Source organism: Aphelocoma coerulescens, chromosome 1 (assembly GCF_041296385.1).
Source record: "Aphelocoma coerulescens isolate FSJ_1873_10779 chromosome 1, UR_Acoe_1.0, whole genome shotgun sequence".
NCBI classification, from domain to species: Eukaryota; Metazoa; Chordata; class Aves; order Passeriformes; family Corvidae; genus Aphelocoma; species Aphelocoma coerulescens.
This window is the reverse complement of record NC_091013.1, coordinates 13616885-13623264: the sequence shown is the minus strand read 5'-3', so window position 1 is coordinate 13623264 and position 6380 is coordinate 13616885.

The window sequence follows — 6380 nt, the reverse complement described above, 5'->3', positions numbered from 1 at the left end:
TTCTAGCTATTTTATATACTAGACTATTTAGCAAGTTGTGCTACTTAACATATTTTGGTGCAAAGTACTGTGTGTGTTTTCAAAGCTTGTGTTTGGTTTTAGTATCTTCAAGGGCTTTCTAAAGGTAAATACGATTTTGATTTCATCAAACTGGACTTTGATGAAACAGCTCGCATTTTGTTCCTCATATTGTACTGTATTCTGTGTTCCCTTATTATGCCTACACTCCTGTACTCAGTTTTTCCATTTGTAAAGTACTACCTCACATGGTGTTGAGTGTAAATACATTAATTTTTGTATTGTGCTTTTCCATTTTAAAAGCAAGAGTCAGCTGTAGTTCTCTCTGACTCTCCATGTACTTGATCAATCAATGTGTCTGTTTCAAGGACTGCATCTTCCGTGCTTTGGCAGCTCATTTCTGTAACTGTGAATTCTAGGAACTTGGATAAACTTAAGCCTCACCTAGTCTGGGAGTGTGAGGGTGAGCATAAAAGAGAGCATAAGCTACAGCAGAGTGCTTGGATGCCACCAGCACCAGGGTGCAAAGGCCAAGTCCTTTCTCAGTGCACTGTACCCATGGTCCTAATGAAACATATGCTGAAATGCTTCTGAGAAACTGGTTAAGCACCCATAGACATTTTTAGGCATTCAGATATTTTGGAGATTATTCTCTTGATCTGCAATTGAAAGAACATCAGTGCCATAATCTTGCCAAAGTTGTGAATCAACCTGCTTTCCCAGTGGCTCTTGCAGGCAGGGTGAGACTCTCACAAGACTCGCCTCTTTCTGCACTGTGCTGTATATCCTGTCACACCAGGAAGAGGGTCTGGGAGGCACATTACATACCGAGTTCTTTTTTTGTTAAATGTTTTTGTGAAATGTTAAATTTCTTCTAATGGAAAACTTTGACTGCTGCTATGAGTGATGAGTAGTGGGATTTTGAGACTGCTGAACATGTGGAACATGTGTCTGCAGCATTGGAAAGCCAAGTGTGAACAGTGTAAGTGCAAATACATTGCATGCTGATGTGTCTGTACCACCCCCTCCTCAGTCACTGAACTGTGATGGTGAGGTGGTGAAGGACAAAAGAAAGCAATATGTACAGCTAAGGAAGTTGAAAATTATTTTGATTTTCTTGGCCAGGATCACTGTAGCAATAGATGCATTGTGAGCTCTCTCACTTTACCAAGGATTTGCTTCAGTGATGATTTTTTTACTTTTTTACCCTTTGTAGGTCATATCCAGCTATGAATATGAACAGAGGCGTGCATTTGCATTTCAAAGGGGTTGGGTAGCCAGGGCTCATGCGTGTCACACGTACCACTTCTGGAGCAGTAGCTGGAGAGCAGGGCACAGAGGGTGGCACCAGCACTGACACATCACTCACTGCACCTCTTCCGTAATCCGTCGGAACCTGATTTGAGGAGAGTGCCAGTATAGTGAGACCTCTTTGCTATTGGGAGCAATGAGTAATGCCTTGATAAGTATTTTACAGAAGGCTTGTGGCATCTAAGAAACCTACCAGACCAGCACAAGTTAACAGCTACTACTGAGTCTGCTTTTATTCTTTTGTTTTTATCAAAATTGGCTTTCAAGACCCTGGTTTCATGAAAATGTGGGAAAAGTAATCATCTTAATACTGAAATTTTCTCTAAGGCATTAGTACATACACACATTACTTAACAGTGTTGCATATAAATAACAGTACCTCAGCAGAAAATGATCAGTGAATGGCTGAGCAGAAACTAAAAAAGAGTAATTCTGTGATAAAGAAAAGAGATAAAACAAAGAGCTTATACTTCTGCATGATGCTTATTGAGGTTCATTCTTTGAAGAAACAGCTATAAAATACCAAGAAAGATACAGTCTTTCAAAAGGATGGGTAGGCTTAGACTCAACAAAAATTGTTGCACTGTAAACTTTTAAAAGAAGAGAATTTAGGAAAAGTTGATTTGTAATCATACTTACAAAGGCAGAAAGATAATGGTCCTTTAACCACTTTGGCTCTACCATGCATTACTTCAGTATTTAGGAAGGCAGCATGATGAATACATCGTGCTGCTTTAACACAAAGATGTAGGTATTTTGTGCAGTGGTACAAAGTTGAAATGTGGTGTCAGTAGTTATTTCTGAGACTTCAGTGGGATTTGGGAAATGCCATTTCCAGCCAAATACCAGATTTTGTTCTGAAAGGGTGAAGAACAAACTTTCAGTTAACACCTTTGCTGATTTGGTCCTAGTATATATGAAATCCAAAAACATTTTAAAATTATGTTTTTATTGCACTCGATTTGTAGCACTTTCAAAAGTGCTTCCTTCTAGCTCACTGCTGCAGCAGGGGTTCCCTACTGTTGTTCCACGCGGAGTCATGTGGATGAGCCTCCAGACTGCCTGCAGGAAAGGTTTTAACTTCTGCCCCGGCCCCGTTTCCCATCAGTGCTTCTGCCAGTGTAAAGTCCCAGCTCTGCCGCTCCTGCTGTTCTGGGTCACTTCTTGCTGCCAGGCTGGGGCTAAACATTTATAAAGTTTCAAACGCCTGCCCTCCCTTAACCACAACACCGCCCCAGAGCCCCGACTGCCGGTTCCCAGCCCTCGCCCCCACCTGGCCGTGGCACGGCCCATGTACATCCACAACCCTCCTGTTGCCTTTTACTGACATCACCAGAGCCTGTGGACACCACTCCTCGCTCATCAGTTCTTCCATTACCACAATTCTTTTGGCAGAGTTGGCTTAACGGCTGATGTTGACTATGTTCACTTACCATAGTGCTAAAATTACTAATGTGCTCTGGCTTTGTGTAGCTGCTTTTGTTTCTGCAGAGCTACAATCTGTACGTGCTCATCAAATGTTCCATACCTCTCCAGTCCATCCCAGTGGTGTAGTAAAAGTGCTCGTTTTATACCTTTCCAGACTAAACCCAGGTAGAATAAGCATTTTTACAGAGATTTTGGTATATGGTGAATAACAGAACAGCTGTAACAGTTGAAAACTGTATATCAGTGGTACAAGTATGTAAATAAGTTCTCCTTTCTTACCCCAAAAGGATTCAAAGCCAAACAAACAAGTCTCCTAGCATGAGCACTATATATGCAATGAAGAGAGAACAAGTAAGCAAGAGAATTTTGTTACCAAGGAAGAGACATCTTATTCAAGGAATTACCTCAAATATTTAAATAAATACATATTCTTCAATGTCTTTTATAAAACAAGGAACTAGAACACTGTGCTCAAACACATATGAAAACCGTTGAAATATTTTAGTTGCAGTAATGTTATATACATGATATTTACTTGTGTTGAGGAAGGCTTCATTAAGAAATTGCAGGCTATGTATTTATAAAACACCAACTTTCCAGTTCAAACAGTTTATTTCTAAAGCCTAGTATACTTTTTTGAATATTTCAGTACAGTTGGGGAAAAAAAAATCAAGACTCAATAAAGTCTCATGTTACACAATCCTAAGGATTCAAATGAATCAGGGCACCAGCTCTCCTTTTTTGCCTCTGTGTGGGCATTTGTAAAGAAATCCAACATACTAGACTAGATTCATTACATTATTTAGAAAGCCCCTTTCCCTACCAAAAATTACACTTTTCTATGTTTAGTTATTTTGGTTTATTTGGTGTTCAATGAAGACCTGAAAAGTGTTTTCTCCTGCAAACGCACCTTAAGGTTCTGTGAACTCATTTCTCTTCCTGGTTTTGCTTAATCATCTATTTCATTAGGTAATCTATTATGTATCTCAAAATACTTGGTTTGCAACATCATCCTAACTACCACACAACAAAGTCTCAGCTTTTGCAAGTTTGCACTAAAGCAGCTTTTTTTAACCTCGGTGTTTAGCACTGGGCATACAAAAATAGAATAACTTTTTGTGCTTTTTCTTGGCTACAGCCAAAATGCTGTTGATATCAAAGTTTAGCAACAAGTATTTTTATTTATTTAAATTGTCTCTCATTTATTGCTTTGGCAGTAATTGTATACAACTTAATCCTTTAAAAATCTAACATGGAGCCATACTTCACAGCAGAAAGTGATATGGGGATGTAATTAGTCCTTCCACAGCAATCACAAGCATTCACATATTCTCCGTATGGTTTTGGCTCCTTGCCTCTTGCCTCGTTGTCTGTTAGCACACATTAAACACGTCAACCCAGCAAACACTGGTACAGCCTGCAAACCATGTGCTTGTGTGCTTCAGGCACACAAATTGTCCTGTTAACACTGCTGGGACCATTATGCACTTGAAGGTGAGCTTGTGCTTTAAGTGTTTTGGAAACCGAGGTCTTAAATTACTTTCATTTTTTTGAAAGCTTAATTCCTCCTTCAAATTCCCTGCTACTTCACACTGTTGCTGTTCTACCAATCTGTGTTCATGCTAGGAATTTATTTTTGCAGTTAAAACCTGACATTTGTCTTTGAAAGTATTTTGAGCCTTTGGGGAAGGTGTCTGTTTTGACACGTAACATCACAAGAAAGTGGACTCTTGGTACATTCCAGAGCAACCTGGCAGCTTTATGGACTGGTGAAAGCTGCTCCAGGTAGAAGCAGATCACCAGCTCCCATCCATTTAAGGGGAGTACAGTTAAAGCAGCAACAAAAGAGTTTTGCTGGAAAGAGACCAAATAACACAGGTTTGGCCTGACAAACACTAAAAATCAGTGTTGTCCCATTAAAGTCTCCCCAAAAAGAAGGTTGGTCCCTCAATGTAATGGTTTGGTTTGTAACGTCCTGCTCTCTTGTTAAACGATTTACTAGAGCAACAGGGAGGGGCTGGCACAGTCCTATTTCAAAACACAGTGCTTATATAGTCACAGAGCAGATAACCCTCAGGGCCATCTGCAGCTCTATCAGCCAAGAGAAAAGGAACTCTTAACACTTTGGATCTTCTCTATCCTTTCTTTTTCAAGATCCATCAGTACCGACTTCCAACAATGTATCAGGTTGAACATTTACCGGTCCTTTACCCGTACTCACCAACAATTCCAGGCCTATCTTCGGTTCAGGAGCAAATTAGGCAAATTAAATCTGACCTTACAGATTTATAGAGTAAATCATGGATCTTTTTTACGTCCGTGTCTCACCCCCCCCACCGCTGCAACCAATGAGAGTTCAAACTAAGAGATGTTATTAGAAATTGTAGAATAAATAATTAACTGTCCTACCTAATTAAAAATTCCTTTAAGCCTGCACAGCACTTAATCAGGAAGCACTAGAAATAAAATTGCCTGTGAAAGCCTTCCTTTAACAACTAAGTACTAAGAAGTCTGCTGAATATTTGTAAATCTAGACATTTCAGAGATTTCAATGCAGACATATAACTTATCAATTCTCCACAGGATGCAAGGGACTCCTGCTCAACACAAGGAGCACCCTGCTGTTTAAATATAAGATCTGTTTTCAACTTTTTTTAAATTTAGTTTTTCAATTTACAAAAAATAAATCAACCCTTGTCTTACTTTTTTCCTTTTTTCTTTTCCTCCTTTCCCCCCCTTCTTTTCCTTTCCTCTTCTCTTCCTTTCTTTTCTTTTTCTCTTTCTTTTTCTTTCCTTTTTTCTTTTCCTCTTTTTCTTTCCTTTTCTTCTTTTTCTCTTTCTTCTTCTTTTTCTTTTCTCTACAAGGGCAAATAATCTGCATTTTGATCTGAGGCAGCTGAAAAAACTGTGTCTGGAATCTTCCAAAAAAATTCAGTTTGAGGCCAACACCCCTTAGGGAAAATTTCAGACTTGTGAAAGCTGGCAAAGTTTTACAAGCAACTGAAAACCTGCACAATGCAAAATGTCAGACAGCTTCAAAGTAAGTGACACTATGCTGCACAATGCTGGTATTTTAAAGTAGAGAGGTTAGCTGAGATATATGCAGCTGTAGAGATTTCATATTGGCCTTACAACATTTTCACTGATTTAAACCTATAAGGTCAGTTCCAACCTATTGACTTTGTATAACAGAAAGAGAAAAGACAAAGAGTGAATATCTGGACCCTCTTCTGCTCTTTCTCTACAACTATTCTGTGTAGCACAGCACAGACAGACCAAACACAAGAGCCTTGCATTCCCCTTCTGGGTCCCAACGACCATGGGATTCTTTACATTGGACTCAGTTCTCTAAGATACATGATAATACTGGAATAAAAAGCATGTCAGTTGGTTGTCAGCCTGGTATATCTGAACACATTTTTTAAATACTCTTTTTTTATAAGTAGGAACCATTAGAAAGTTTAAATTCAAATACATTTTTCAGACCCCAAGCAACAAATAAGATTGTCATATCATGTTTCACTGTTCAGTTTGTGTATTTCCCACTCCTTTGCTATCCAATATCCTACCCTTATCCCATACTTGTTTCACAGATATTCCTCCAATACCTTATTTTGCAGTGT